This window comes from Mustela putorius, unplaced genomic scaffold (assembly GCF_011764305.1).
Source record: "Mustela putorius furo isolate JIRA1106 unplaced genomic scaffold, ASM1176430v1.1 tig00003853_pilon_pilon_pilon, whole genome shotgun sequence".
NCBI classification, from domain to species: domain Eukaryota; kingdom Metazoa; phylum Chordata; class Mammalia; order Carnivora; family Mustelidae; genus Mustela; species Mustela putorius.
In genome coordinates this window covers 63,645,261-63,661,878 of record NW_025422005.1, presented here as the reverse complement: position 1 = coordinate 63,661,878, position 16,618 = coordinate 63,645,261, and positions in this window count along the sequence as shown.

The following is a 16,618-nucleotide window of genomic DNA, read 5'->3' as shown; positions in this document are numbered from 1 at the left end:
TAAAATAGTTAACTTGAATAAATGAGCACAGACTTTGTTATTGGAACTCTCAAAGTTCTGATAAAAGGTTTTGAATGTACTCAGTAGTTAGAGTGATGGATCTTGTAGGTATTTTCTTTGGTCGTATAAATTCTTCGTGACATTTCAAATCTAAAGAGAATTTGAGCAGAAAAGACCCATATCTTTAACTACTTTATACTCAATCTCTTCAGCAAACTTTCAAGAGTTGATCAGCCAGTTTCATCATGCACTAAGTAGATAATTTTATCTTGCACTGCATAGGTAACCACTTTATGGTTGGCAAATCTTTTACTACTTCTATTTTTGGTAGTTGACTATTTTCTAAACTGCGGCACCACCAAAAGATCACCTGCTTAATGAGACAGGCAAGGAAGCTATTTGCAGACATGTGGATGCTTATTTTTTCACTCTCTTTCCAATTATTTCTGCAGCCATTGTAGTCATTCTCCCTGGGTGACACCTTTGACTTCATCAGGTAATGTGCTTCTTCTTGTTAATCACACCATATGGCTTTCTTATCGACCCTACCTATGCTATGCTCTTTCTTTTTCCATCTTGACCATTGTGTTGTGAGTCAACGAGCAAAATAAGATACACTTACTGTATTGCTTTGGAAGAAAGCGATTGTCAAAATAATACCATCCTACTCCATATATCTCTTCCCCAAGTGACACAGCTGACTGCTTTATTGACAACAACAAATGTTCACTTTTGGGAATGTTGCAAAGCCAATATAACCAGGGAGAAGAAAAAGAAATGTCATTCGGTTTTCGTTGTCAGCAATCAAATTATATCTAAAGTCTTACCGCAAAATTTATATTACTGATATGTGAAAGACACCTGAACACTTTGATAGAGTTTTTGGAAACAACCACGTTAAATATATTAAGTCTACTTTTGTCTTTATAGGAAAGTTACTGGGATTAATAAACTATAAACCACTCTCAAGTCAATTTTACAGTTATTTCCTTTGGTCTATTTTGTGAGCTGGCTTATTGTGGAGGAGAACTGACAGTGGAATAATTCTGTCCTGGGTATCTATTTTGCCCTGTAACCCTTAGCAAGTTGTTTCCTAGAACTGTCTGCCTAGGAAAGTGGCAGAATTCTCAAGTTATTTAACATTGGCTGCTTCATAAAGATATCCAAGTTCTTCTCACTATTTATAGCAGGACTACCTCTACTATAATGTCAAGTAGGTATTAAGAATGTGAGCTCTGGGGGCACCTGGGTGGCTCAGTGGGTTAAAGCCTCTGCCTTCAGCTCAGGTCACAGTCTCAGGGTCCTGGGATAGAACCCCGCATTGGGCTCTCTGCTCGGCAGGGAGCCTGCTTCCTCCTCTCTCTCTCTCTGCCTGCCTCTCTGCCTATTTGTTATCTCTGTCTGTCAAATAAATAAATAAAATCTTTAAGAAAAAATATATCCAAGTTCTTCTCACTATTTATAGCAGGACTCCCTTTACTATAATGTCAAGTAAATATTTAGAATGTGAGCTCTGAGCTCAGTTCTTGGTTATTAACTTTGTGCAATTTCTTACCTCTCTTGAGTCTCAGTTTCCTTATCTGTAAAGTGGGAATAGTATGTGTATTTACCTCCTAAGGATTAAATGAGAAAATGTATGTAACCATGTAGTACAGAGACAGAATGAGAGAAGACATTCAACAAATGCTAGCTTACTATTGTTACTAACAGCAGGGTAAATGAGCAGAGGAAGTGGTTGTGTGTGTCATAGTGGTTAGGATATAAGGGATATAACTTGATCAATACCACACCTGGTACCATGAACCATGTTACTAAAAAGGCTTCTATAGTTCTTATCAAAAAAATAAAAGTTACTCTAAATCATAGAAGATTCCCAAAAGAACATAGAGCTGGTATGACTTGGACAAAATTACAATGCTAACCCATTGACTGTAAAAATCATTTTCAGCTTCAGAAGGAAATAAAAGTTAATGCAATGAATGGAAATGAAATAAAATAACCTTGAAAGTGATGATGATTAACTGATGAATAGAAGATTAGAAAACTCTTTAAAAATAAAACGCGACCTAGATCAAAGCTTTGGGCTAATATTTGAGTACTTAAGTAATACTAGATGTCTTACAAAAGAAATTTCAATCTAACACTGGAACCCCAAAGCAAGCAAAGAAACAAAGAAACAAAGCCAAACAAATTAGGAGATACTCAACTACAAAGCAGCAAGTTAAAATCTCTTATCATTTCCCTGACCATCTTCATCCAATATAACCTCCCAAAGTAACACAGTTCACTGCATCAGACAGAATAGGTAGGCTCAGACCCGAGGATGTGACAAATCCAGAAATGTCAAGCAATAAAGGGAAGGCATTTGCTTTATTACCACGAGCGTTGCAGACGGGGGTTAACAATCCCATCACCTCTGATCAAGGTATCTTTCATTTGATGAAAAAGCCCTACAAATTTAACATGATACAAGATAAATCAGAGCTCTTGAAAAAACCATTAAGTCTTAAGTGTTAATTTCCTTAGTGAAATCTTCACTCTTGATCACCTTGTTATATATGAATCATGGCATTAAAGTGTGAAAGCACTGCTCACAGACATTGAGGGCTCAGTTTTATGTCTCCCAGCCCAGGTCAGGTCCTCAAACTTCTAGTAAAATCTACCAATTTGCCAGAGCCTATTTAGGAGATCTAAAAAAGGGAAAGGAAGGTTGGGGAGGGGGATATCTGAACAAATAAAAAAATGAAGACCTATTTCACAGAGATCTCATTGACTTTTAGAAATACTTTGAACAACAGCCATGGCCACTGGGGTGCTGTAATGACATGCCCCATTATAAAATGTAACACTAAGTAAACGTAGGAGTGGAAATTTAACAATTGAACATTTAATGGCTGCAATTATGGCAAAAGAATAATGAACCTATTAGACAGGAGAACTGGCAATTACTCTACAGCTTATTGGAATACAGCTGTGAAAAAGTAATACAGCAGCATACTTAAGAATGGTTATTAAAAGAGGATAATGCATTCTGTTTACACTGACAGAAGCAATTTTTCTTTTGAAATGAAATGGGGCTTTTTGGCGATCAGACATATGAACTCAGATATGATGAATTCTACTATTTAAAGGTAATGCATTTTCAGATATGCCTTTCTGGCTATAAATGATGCCTCTACTAAGATCATAAGGGTGAGAGTTTTTTGGTAGAAGAAATGGAAGAAGATGTCAAAATGGACTTATAAACACTAAATAAATCACCTGGAGAAAAGTGGGCTAAATTTTAAATGATCCAAATAGCCGCAATAAATGAAACAAGTACAAGTTCAAAGATGAGGGTTGTCAAGAGAAGGTGTTTGGAACAATTACATGATCTATGAAATCATCATTTTGGTCTCCAGGAGTGATGGATGGGTCCCATTAAATTTTCAAATGTATACACTTCTAAGTACAATTTATATGGCTCTCTCCATTTTCAGATAGACCTTTCCAAACGTCGTTATCAGAGCCATGGGGCTCAGCCAAACAGCAGGCTAGCTGAAAACAGTAATCTAGACAAAGGGTCAGGCACTGAAGTGCAGTTGAAGTGTAGGAAAAAACGTCCTACCTAAGTGCATTTGACAGAACTGAGAGAGGGCTCCCTGCCTTCAAGATCTAGACACCTGCCATAGACGGTTTTGAAGAAGATACATTCTTGTAACAAGGTGTCATTTATGGCCATTTTCAAGGTATATTGGAGGAATACAAGACAGAAGTCTCAACTTTACAAAATGCTGGATATTCAGAGATCTTCGGAGGAAGTCCTCTGATCTATCCGTCAGTTAGATGGCAGGGCCATATTTAAGCCATCTGACACAGACAGAGAAGCTTCCATTTTGTCTTCCACTGAGGAAGACTAATAATGTTTATGATAAACATAATAATGTTTATGATAATGAGAACGATTGCCTCCTTTCCTCTCTGTGGGGAAAGTCTGAAATTCAAGCTCAGATCCCTTTTCCTATTACTCTACATAATTGTATAGGACAGGATTAAAGCAAGGTGACCAGGTCTTGAACCTCAGCATCCCTGGCAAACTGTGGTGCACAGATGTCCCACCCACTTCAGTCTGCACTTTGCAACAATCTGGTCACATCCGTGGAGCGTCAAGTCAGTTGTGCTCAGTATGCCTTACATAACACGCTAATGTTTCTAATGGTGTATTGTGTCTTCTCTAGGGCCATTTTGATGTCTGACACATGTAAAAAGAACAAAGTAAATTATCTTTTGACCCGGAAGGAAGTTGCTTAGGTCAGGGAATGAATGTGAAAGCTAAAGAACAAGATTTTTTTTTTTTTACAGTTCCACGGTCACTAACCTGTTTTTAGGATCTAATGGAATCTGTAGACAATCACTCCAGAAAAATCAATATGCATACTAGTTTTGCACAGAATTTCAAGGCTAAAAATCTAGTGGGAAGTTTACAGCATGAAAGAAAAAAAAAAAGTGGCCATAGTCAACCTCCTCAGATAAAGCTTTATGCAACTGCCAGCTCTCAAACGTTTGATTTAACAAGGCCAGTGACAGTGGTGAAATTAAGTACATGTAATTTTATTATTTTTTAATTTTTAAAAAAATATTTATTTATTTATCTGACAGATCACAAGTAAGCAGAGAGGCAGGAAGAGAAAGAGAAGGAAGCAGGTCCCCACCAAGCCCTATGCGGGGCTCTATCCCAGGACCCTGGGATCATGACCAGAGCCGAAGGCAGAGGTTTTAACCCACTGAGCCACCCAGGCACCCCAAGTCCATGTAATTTTAAAAAATGGTTGTAGCTAAGTAGTTTTCTCAGCCGTCTTACCAAGTCAGATTCTAACTGGTTTGGATTTCACCTTCCTTACCTTCCCATGTTCACTCTGGTAGAGGAGCGATAGATAACAGACATCTAGGATATGGACGAGAGGATTTTAGATGGCCAGTTCCTGAGTAATGAACATTAACTGTCAGCTTTGAGAGAAGAAAGAGATGGAAGATTAGAAGATGGTTTTGTTCCTATCTTCCCACTAACTCTGTCCTCACCTCTGAACCAAACTTCTCCCTATCCAAGTTCAAGATGATGGAAAGAATAAGACCCCCTTTCTTCATAGGGGCCAATAAAAATGGGATAAAAAGGTCCAGCCCTTTGTAGAGTTTCTGTAATGCCTTTCAGTCCTCACCTGCTCTGCTCAGTTCAGTAGCTGCCTTCTTCTGTGCGTGTCCCTTGGCTCTTCATTCTGGTTTCTCCTTGGACTTTGCGTCTGGTCTCAAAATCAAAATCACTCTTACCCTGTTTACTTTCTTACTTGGTTTACTTGGATTTTTGTTCCCTTGAGACAGTTGTTAGTGTTTCCTTGAGTGAGCTCCCTTTTTGGATAAGCAGCTGCCCAACTAATCTTGACCTCCCAGACTCTGTACCCCAGAGAGAGGGTTGGAGAATGGTCTGGATCTTGCACTTCTTGAAACCACTCTGCTATCCCTGAGTACACACTAGGGAAGAAAAGGAAAGACTGATTATTAAGGTGGGGTGTGAGGTAGAAGGGAAAGAGTGGGTACTTGGTTGGCATCTGTGCCCAAAAGGTCCTCAACTTGAAAATCCTGGCTTCTCTACTCCAATCCCACAGATAGGTTAGAAAGAGGGCACCTTTTAAAAAAAGAAAAACAAAAAACAAAAAACTTGTTTATTTATTTGAGAGGGGGAGGGATGCAGGGCAAGGGATGGGGGAAAGGAAGAGACTCTCAAGAAGACTGTACGCTGAGCATGGAGCCCGATGATAGCTCGAGCCCAGGACCCTGGGATCCTGACCTGAGCTGAAATCACGAGTTGGACATTTAACTGACTGAGCCACCCAGACACCCCAAGAGGGCATCCTTTTTACAATTTTAGGCTTGGGCACCATTTCAGATCACAGGGTATATTTTGCAATGAAATAATTCTTTAAAAATATTTTTAGTATGAATTATGCAATTATATCTCTTCATGTGTATTAAAATTGTCAATTTATTAAATGAAAACGTTTAATCTGGGGCGCCTGGGTGGCTCAGTGGATTAAGCCGCTGCCTTCGGCTCAGGTCATGATCTCAGGGTCCTGGGATCGAGTCCCGCATCGGGCTCTTTGCTCAGCAGGGAGCCTGCTTCCCTCTCTCTCTCTCTGGCTGCCTCTCTGTCTACTTGGGATTTCTCTCTGTCAAATAAATAAATAAATCTAAAAAAAAAAAAAAAGAAAACGTTTAATCTGTAATCCTGATTTGTTATTCTTTTATTTTTATATAGTCGGAGTCTCAAAATAAAATAAAATAAAATAAAAAACAGACTAAATATCCCAGACCCCTATCTATTTCTGAAATATCCCACTCTTCTAATTCTGATAGCCCTGGGGAAAGGAAAGAGAATAAAAGGAGAGGGAAAGAAAAATGGGAAAAAAGAGAAAGTACACGGCTTTGGTCCATACAGAGATTTAGTCTGCCTTTTCTCATAATCCCTTTGTCATCATTTATCTCTCCCCATGAAAATGGAAATGTTCCCGTCCCTGGTGCTCTCTGTTGCCTGATTGTGTACTGATGAACCTATGCAAGTTAAAATGTGCAGAGGGCGAGGTGTGGCTTCCTAGAGAATATCCTAGAGGGTTTATTAGATGTTAAAATACGAAGTGCCAAAATTCCCCAATTCTGTGATCTCACATGGTAGTGTCACCATAAACGTTAGTTATAATAAATTCAAAGTGAGTGAGTTTTGGTGCCTTTTCAAGTTCCTCTCCAAATATCCACAGGTAATCAATTAATAGCTCTATTTACTGATATTCTCATGGATCATTTGGGTACTGAATAAGTCACTCATGACTTACCTAGTCAACCGTGTACACTGTATACACAAGAGAAATGTTTGATATTTCAAAGACCCGGTTCCACCTTCAACTAGCTGTGATCTTCAGCTAGCCACTGGAGTCTTCGGAGCCCCGTTTCCTTCTCTGAAAATAAAGGCATTGACCTATGACAGCATGCGAGATGTTTTCCAGACCTGAATGCTTGTGGTTCTGTGATTTTTATTGTGCACTATGATGCTGTTTATGCACTAGGGCACAAAAACTCAATCCTAGGTATTTTGTTGTCTGCGTACACTAGATCAGTATTTCTAAAGCAAATTAATATTTCTATCCATGCATACAACCGGAGCCCTTGTTTTTTTGAATACACCAACAGCTTATTTTCACTTGGCATGTCAATGCAGAGGTAATAGGAACTTGGTCTGAGGGACAATTGAAGAAGTAAGGCTTGTGATTACTCGGGAACTTATGCAAATTTCTCAACGGAACACAGTCCCTTTGTAGATTGCCATGATGAGATTTTTAAAAAGTCTGACGCCAGCCCTAGCCTACCTCTGGAGATTATGATTACATGTTTAGACACATTTTATCATATCTCAGTGGGAGCTGGTTGAACGCACCGACCAACTGTGCTTCCTTGCGCTAGAATTTTTGGTCACGCCGTGCTGACACAACCTGTTTGCTTTAGGACGCGCGTTTAGCTGATTAGAAAATACAGAAATAAAGCTGGAGTCTGGCAAACAAGGAGCTCAGAAAGGTGATTAATAAGAAAGAGGAAATTATGCGGCAGCAACATATCTTTATGAATGTGTACTCCCCGTAGCTAATATCTGAGGCAAATATTTTGAATTTTGAATTGGCTCGTAAATGCAGCTATCAACAGAGCAAGAGTAGCATAATTCTTAAAGAATGCATATATTGCTTAAAGAATAAACAGCTCTTTCTCACAGAGTAGGGAAGCTTGGTTGATTATTGACAGAAAAACTAAACAACAACAACAAAAACAGTAAGGGGAAATATTCAGAAGAAACCATTCCAATCCATGCCAATCTAGGTAAATTGCATTTTACAGAAAAGAGTAGCACGGTAATCTGCTTTGAGGGCATGCAACATCATCTTTTCAATATTTTCTTTGCTGGTATTAATGTTCATTGTGAAGACAGTAGCTGTTTACATCCAAAGCACCCTTTCTTGGCTGTCTTCATCTTCAGCAGACTTTGAGAAAAGATCCGATTGCTTTTACAAATACCATACAAAAATTCCTGCTCTAGGAAGAGCTCTTCCCTCTCAAATCTAACAAATTGATGCAAGGCCTTTATTTTTTTCTCATTTACTCTCCCTATAGCATATCACTGCTGGTGTATTAATAATATTTAATGATAATTATGTTAGCAACATTAATAAAGCACTTTAATTCTCTTTCCCAATTAAATCAATTCCCTTGAGTGAAAAAGAAATCATCAGTAATTCCACATTGACTCACAAAATTTTCCAATTATTTTAATGTTGAATTTTCAGACTTCCACAGAGATGTGGTAAATAAACAAGGCCTTTGCATGTGATAATTCAAACCCTTTCATTTCAGCTTCTACATGTGGCATTGGAAGAGCAAGCTGGTGAGGTGTCTGAAAGGGGTGGGGATTTGCACCTTCATTTGCCAATTTCAACAAGAAGCCGCTTCAGTAATACGCCAGGGGGGCTGGGATTGTATCTTTTCCCTTGCTCTTCTCTAACATTTAATGAATCATGTTTCTCTTTTACTGTTTTCCTTTGTTTTAATATGTAACACAGGCTTTGGTGTTTATAAGGAGACAGTTCATTGAATAAAGACTTAAATCTAGTTGGTTTAATGCAGTCAATGTAGCAATCCTATATGGCTCTTAGCCAAGCTATGTCTTGGGGACCCTAATATTTCCAACTTGCAAGTCAGGGATCCCAGAATCCCTTGCTTTTAGCCTACTGGGTGGAATAGAGTGTGTGTGTGTGTGTGTGTGTGTGTGTGTGTGTGTGTGTGTAGAAGACCTAACCTCTTACCTGCCTCAGATTAGAAAGCACGCAGATTTCTGTTAATTTTATGCCAGCAAGAATTGGTCATATGGCCCCACCTAGTTATATGAGGGCAGAGAAAAGCAGTGAATCACAATGATATTTTGGGAGTACCAGTAGTCTCCGTTATATCTTTAAAAAATATATGATTATTTCTATTGGGAAGGGGGGAAAGCAAAATTCAAGGTGTAGCTAAACAAAACAAAGAAATTGTCCTTTCTGCCAAGAGCATACAGGGCTTTTTGGATAAATAAAATCTAGACACTCAATATCATCAATAATTCTGGCATTAATAATTCTGGTATTTCCACTTTGGAAAATACTTTTACAATACTATACTCAGAAACATTGACAGTTTCTTTTTTTTTTTTTTTATTTTATTTTATTTTATTTTATTTGTGTGTGTGTGTGTGTGTGTGTTCCAAAATTCATTATTTGTGCTGACAGTTTCTGACGTATAACAGTTGCTCAATAAATATTTTTTGGATCCATGAATGCCTATGAATTCCACTCGAGCTTTTAATGGCCTTGCGTCCCATCACTGGCTAGCTAATGAGGCCACTGGTAAATATAACTCTGGCTACAAACTCCTTAGCCACAGTTTACAAAGACCATCGGGCAGCAAATGAAAAGAGTTGCCCTCTTTCTTTTTGGGCTCTGCCCAGCCAGCTGGTGAACGTGGTCTGGACATCTGGACGTTTTCTCTAGGGAGACTTGTTGGCCTGCTCTGTATGTCTTCTCTAGGGAGAAGAAAAAGACATACAGTTGTAGCCTTCCTTTTCCTTTTTCTTTTCCCCTTAGCTATTAGGTTTTCTGATCTAGTGTACAGTAAATTCTAATGGCTGTTATAGATAAACCCCACTGAAATTTATTTCTTACTCAGTGCGGGTCCTCCCGGTCAGGAAGACTGTCTTGCAAGTTGTGTTCTGATGACTAAGGCTTCTTCCATCTTGAGGATCCACCGCTCACCGCTTCCGTCTCTCAGGTTTTGCTGGAGGGTCTCCTCCGTCCAAATTAGCTGCAAGGAGAATGCACCGCAGATCGTTCCTGGTAGGTTTTTATGGCAGGTTTAGTTTGTTGTTGTTTTTGGTGGTGTTGTTGACTGGACATGTAAGTCTTGCTCATGACTGGCACCTGTATCCCACAGACTGAAACTCAGCCCTATGACCTATGATGAAAGGGGCCTGGGAAATGTCTCTAAGTTATCATTCTGAGGGAGAAAAACAGGCAGTCTCTGTCACAATAGTCAGCACAGATTAAACAGACACAGTGTTCACAAGTTAGATATGAATTCCCAGGAAACATGAGATACTTATGTTAACAGGACTTACAAATTTGACTCCGACGACACACAGATACATATTTTATCTATTAGCTAGTCACTCTTTTTCACAAACTGCCATCCACAGGGTAATGGAAAAAGAAAAAAGACTAGATTTTAGCTTAATCCCATGCTACACTACCACCGAAGGCTCCTTATCTCATGTTCTTATTATCAGTATTCATTTGGTTACTTGAGAAAGCTTAGTAAGGGAGAAAATCATAAAAAGAGATTCATAAACACACTAAGGATGTTTGCTTAAAACATATGCATGCACATTGTCTAGCCTAGGTCATAATATAAATGCAGACTTTCATTTGTGTGGGGATGTATTAGGTAAAGCACACCTTAACTTCCTTACATAAACTACCACTGCTATGTGTTTTCTGTAATTCTCAGTTTCAATTTTCTTAAAAAGGAGCACATTTCCAACTCCTTCTGTGTTTTCACTTGTCTCTCCCATAACTAATTTGATCATTGTTTTTTAAAATGACCAAGACGTACCAAGATTTTCTGAGACATTCATATTTATTTCTCTTTCTTACGGTGAAACACCTCAAACCAATCAAAACGTGTATCTATAGTTTAAAAATAGACCTACTACTCAGCTTTAGAAATAGAACATTATTGTGCACTTGGTGAAGCCCTACTGTGTTCCCGTCCCTGACACACTACTCACTCTTCCTTTCCTTCTGAGGCAAACACTATCTTGAATTTTAACCGTTTCCTTTGTTTCTCACATAGTTTTGCTAGATGTGTGTATACTCTTGGAAATACATGTTGTTTGACTTTGCCATTTTTTGTACTTTAGATGCATGTAGCATGTAATAATACAGAATACCAATAACATTTCTTTTTCAATCAAAGTTAATTCTTTTGAAAACCATCCATGTTAATGTATATTTCCATAGTTCACTCATTCTTTAAATTGAGGTAACAGTCGACATATAACATTGTGTATGGTTAAGGTATTCAACATACTGATTTCACACATTTACACTGCAGTGTGATCGCCATGGTAGTGCTAGCTGTCACCTCTATTGTGTCACCTAGTTATCATTCCTTTACTGTTGGAAACAGTCAAGATCGAGTCTATTAGTAGATTTAATGCTTATAATACAGTTGTGTTGTCTATAATCACCATACTGCATGTTAGGTCTCCAGGACTCACTTATCCACTTGTTGCAAACACACATCCTTAAACCACATCTCTCCCATTTCCCCTCCCTCCAGCCCCTGGTAACAACCATTTTGCTCTGCTTTTATGAGTTTGGCGTTTTTGTTTGTTTGTTTGTTTGTTTTTTTGATTCTACCTATAAGAGAACTCCTACAGTATTTGTCTTTCTGTGTCTGACTTATCTTACTTAACACACCCACGCACTCAGCGGCTGTATATGGCACCATAGTTTGGTTATGTCAGTTTACCCATTCTGGTGTTGTTAGAGAGCGGTTGTTTCTAGGTTTTGCCGCTGTCAAAATTCTTGTACATGTCTCCACATACACATTTACAAAATTTCCTTGGCTCTATCTAGGAGTGGAGATGCTAGTATAGGTAATGGACATGTTTCAAAATCATTATAAAATGCCAACCAGTTTTCCAAAGAGGCTGTGGCAATGTGTAGTCCTACGAGCCATATACAGGAGTTCTCTTGTTCCATATGAAAATCAATGCCCAACGCTTGATATTTTCCTGCTGTTTCTTTGGACACTAATCAATGGTGGGATAAATGTAGTAAACATCTTTTGTCAGCTTTTGGATTCTTATGCCTCTCTTTATTGTGTCTTTTAATGAACAGGAGGTTTATTTGGTTTTTGTTTGTTTTTAAGATTTATTTACTTATTTGAGAGAGAGAGAGAGCAAGCGCGTGAACATGAGCACGAGTGGGGGAAGGGGCAGAGGGAGAGGGGGAGAAGCAGACTCCCCTGAACGCAGAGGTCGATGCGGGGCTCAGTCTCACAACCCTGAGATCATGACCTGAGCCGAAATCAAGAGTCTGTTGCTTAACAGACTGAGCCACCCAGGTGCCCCGTAGTGAACAGAAGTTTTAAAAATTCCACATAATTAAATGTATTGTGTTTTATAAGTGGATGTCTTTTTCTTATTTAAGAAATGTTAAATTATCCATAGGTCATAAAGGAATTCTTTTATTTTCTGTTTTAAAAGTTTTATAATTTTTCTTTCACAGGTAAATATTTAAACTCTATGGAATTGATTTTTTTTATGTGTGTAAGGGTCCAATTTCATTTTTTGTTCAGTGATGAATCAATTGTTCTAATGCCTTTTATTAAACAATCTGTCATTGCCCCTGCCCTAAACTAATCTGCAATGCCAATTTTCTCATATATCATGTTTCTGCATTAAATAGATTTATTTCTAGACTCTTGCTGTTCTCTTGGGCTATTTATCCCTAAGACAATACAAAACTGATAATTGCTATAGCTTTAGAGTTTTTTTTTTTTTACTACCTTGTAGGGAAACATTTCCTAATTTCCCTTGTGGAAAACAGGCAACTTTATGATATTGATTTTTTTCATCCATGATCATGGTACGGTTTTCATTTATTTACATATTTTAATACCCTTCAATAAGAGTTTGTAATTTTATCCTCAAAAGTCTTTTGTATCTTTATTACTGAATAGTTTATATATTTTTTGATATTATGAAAGTACATTTCATGTTATATTTCTAGTTATATTTTGCTGCTATGTAGAAATGGTAAACACAGTAACTCAGTAGGACTTTTTAAACATCTATATACATTGTAAAATATATTTGTCAAATAATAACAATTTTGTCTCCTACTTTGTTGAACTTCATCAAATGCTTTTACTATAGTATTGAGATGATCATTTAATGTTTTCTCTTATCTGTTAATGTAATGAATTACATTTATTGGCTTTCCAATTTTAAGCCAATCTTGAATTTCTGGGATAAATACAATTTGGTCATGAAAATGTTCTCTAACTACATCTACATTTGGCTGGCTAAATAGCACTTCTTCCTTAATGTTCAGAAGAGACACTGAGCTGTAACTTTTCCCTTCTCTGTGATCACTGACAGATCTCATATCCACATTGTGTCAGCCTCAACAAATACAAAAGGGAATGTCTTTCCTTCTCTACTCTGAGAATAGTTTGTGTAATATTAGACTAATTTATCTCCTGAATATTTGATAGAATGTCAGTAAAACCAACAAAAATAAATAAATTCTGGTTTGGTTTCTCGGGTTTTGTGACTCTTTAGGTTTCTTCCTTATTTGTGAATCAACTTTGAGAAGTTAGAGTTGTTTAGGCATTTGCCTATCTCATCTCAGTCTCCAAGTTTTTTCTGGTATGAAGTTGATCTTAATACAGACTTTTTATTTCTTCATTTCCACTCAATGTGTAGTAACTGCCACCCTGTTTCCTTCTTAGAATCACTCATTTGTTATCTTTGTTCTCTGATTATTCTTTCCATTGTTTTGCCTGTTTTGAAGTAACTTATCTTTCTTAAAGAACTGACATTTGATTTGCTCTCCTCTTTATAGTAGCCTTTTCCTCCTCCACATCATTGATTTCTACTTTTATCACTGTTGTTTCTCTCTGTCCAATATTTTAAGGTTTTCTTGTATTCTGTGTCTAACTAAATATGTTGAATACTTAATTCACTAGTTTTCAGTTTTCTTACCTTTTTTTAAAGACTTGGTTATTATTTTAGAGAGGGGGAGGCGAAGAGGGAAAGAGAGGGAGAATCCTTTATTTTTTAAATTATTTTTATTATGTTATGTTAGTCACCATACAATAATGTCATTAGTTTTTCATGTAGTGTTCCATGATTCATTGTTTATGTTTAACACCAAGTGCTCCAAGGAGGGCAGTCTGTGCCCTCCTTAATACCCATCACTGGGCAGACCCATCCTCCTACCCCCTGCCCTCTAAAACCCTCAGTTTGTTTATCAGAGTCCACAGTCTCTCACGGTTCGTCTCCCCCTCTGATTCCCACCCCCTTCATTTTCCCCTTCCTTCTCCTAATGCCCTCCATGCTATTTCTTATGTTCCACAAGTAAGGGAAACCATATGGTAATTGACTTTGAGAGAGGAAGAACCTAAAGCAGGCTTCATGATCAGTGCAGAGCCTGATGCAGGGCTCAGTCTCACCACCCCGAGATCATGACCTGACCTGAAATCAAGAGTTGGCTGCTTAACCAACTGAGCCACCCAGGTGTCCCATCAGCTGTTCTTACTAATGGAAGCATTTCAGGCTATAAATTCTCCTCTAAGTAACACATTAGCTGCATACCACAAGTTTTGATAAATACTCTTTCAACTACTGTTCTGTTACAAATATTTCTTAATATCCATTGTTTCTTTTTCCAAAAGAAACCAGGAGTTTCTTACTGATTTTAAATTTCCAAACACTTAGCGTTTTTAAGTTCTTCTGTTATTAGTCTCTAACTATATGCACTGTGATCAGAAAATAAGCTCTGCTTGACACTAATCCTTTGAAATGTATTGAGGTTCTCTTTATGGCCTTGCACATCATTAATTTTTATGAATATGCCACATGTACTGGAGAAGAATGTGTGTTCTGGAGTTTTGGGATATAATGTTCCTACTAGTCCTAAATAATTCATTGTGCCGTTTAAATTTCATCTATCCTTACTCAATTTTGGCTGCTTATTCTATCAATTATTGAGTACCTATATTAAATACCCCCATTTTTATAGTAGATTGCTAATATCCAGTTTTAGGATAATGATAGATTTTCAAATAAACCCTTGAGTAAGCAAATGCATACATGAGTCTGGAGTTCAGAGAAGTCCAAGGTAGAAATGCAAATCTAGGTATTTTGCATGGAGGTAATCTTTCTGGGAAGACTAGATGAAATCACACAAAGAATGGAAATGAGAAGGAAGATTAGAAATCTGAGGTTTGGGCCCTGGGGCACTCTAGTGTTTACAGGCTGTAGAGATTTAGGGGGGTGGCGGTGAATAGACAGAGTGACTGAAAAAAAAAGGGTATTCTCTATAGTGACAGAGAAATATATGGTGAACTAGGAGATGAAGACGTTTGCAAAGTGTTTAATGTTTGATAATTAATAATCCATCATGTTTGGCCTGTTAGAAAGTTGAATTTCCTATCTTACTCTTCCCTCCTATACACACACACACACACACACACACACACACACACACACAGGTTGTTTCTGTTCTGGAGGAAGATGGCTGCCGTAGATAGTCCTTCATGGGGAGATTAAAATTAATAGTTAAATGAAGGAGTCATCCTGTTGGAAGCTTTGGGAATATCATCATAACAAGCCCTCATTTCTAACCATCAGGACTGTCCCTAGAAGAGTAAAGGACTTTAGATAACTAAATCAGAACAAGAGGGATAAGGGAAATACTGTTCTGAGACCTGGGTCAGAGAGGCCCCTTGCCTGTATCCTGCACTTTGACAGACACTTAACTCTGGCCCTTCTCGGTCCATGCTCCCTGACTGGGGTAGAGTGCCAGGGGCAAAGTAACAAACCCGCTAGGAACCTGTGCCATTCCCCATTCCAACTTCAAGGCCACATCCTTGGTACCAATGATCATGGCTCAAGTCCATCACTAAGGCATATGGAGAATTATTCCTGGAATCTGTCCTCCTAGGAGTGGACCACACCTCAGATGACATCCTTCTAGGCCCTGGGTGAGCTAATGTGTGATTGTGGGGGGCCGGGGGCTGTAACGTAGCTAAGCAAGTGGACGGACGTTTCTAGATAGATTTGAACATCCTACAGTGTGGGATGTAATCAGGTGTGGGAAGAGTGGCAGTGGATTTCCTCAAACCACCAGATTTCAGCCTGAAACTTGGAAGATTCCAGGAACTCTTAAATTCAAAACTTATCTTCCAGCTTGTTATGAAGACATATTTGTCAGGGAAGAAATGTAGAACAGTCTTCATTTAATATTTGATTAGATAGTTTTATAAATTACAAATATTTAAACATACTGTATATCTTGCTGTGGGCACTATGCATGCTAAGGAGAGAGTGTAGGAAGTAGAACCTATTAAGGTTGCTGTAGGTAAAAAGTTATGGCATAAAATAACACATGTACTGTAAAATAAAAGTCATGAAAAATGCTCTCAGTGTGCCTTTTAGTATGACAAGGCACCTTTCTGCAGCCCTTCCCAACACAACCTCCAAGCAACACCCTAACTGCCAAATCCCAATCACACTAGGCTCCCCATCTCTCTACAATTCTCCTCCCAATTAAAATCTCTTCCCTCGAAAGGCTGTGCGCCTTTCCACCCTCCTGTATTTCTCTTGTCCTTTTCCTGAGCTGAGCTGTGCCGTCTTACCAGCTCCCTTTGCTCTGCATATAGTAAAACTCTACTTGTCTTTCCAGTCCTCGCACAAAGCCCAACTACGGTGATTTCTAATCATCCA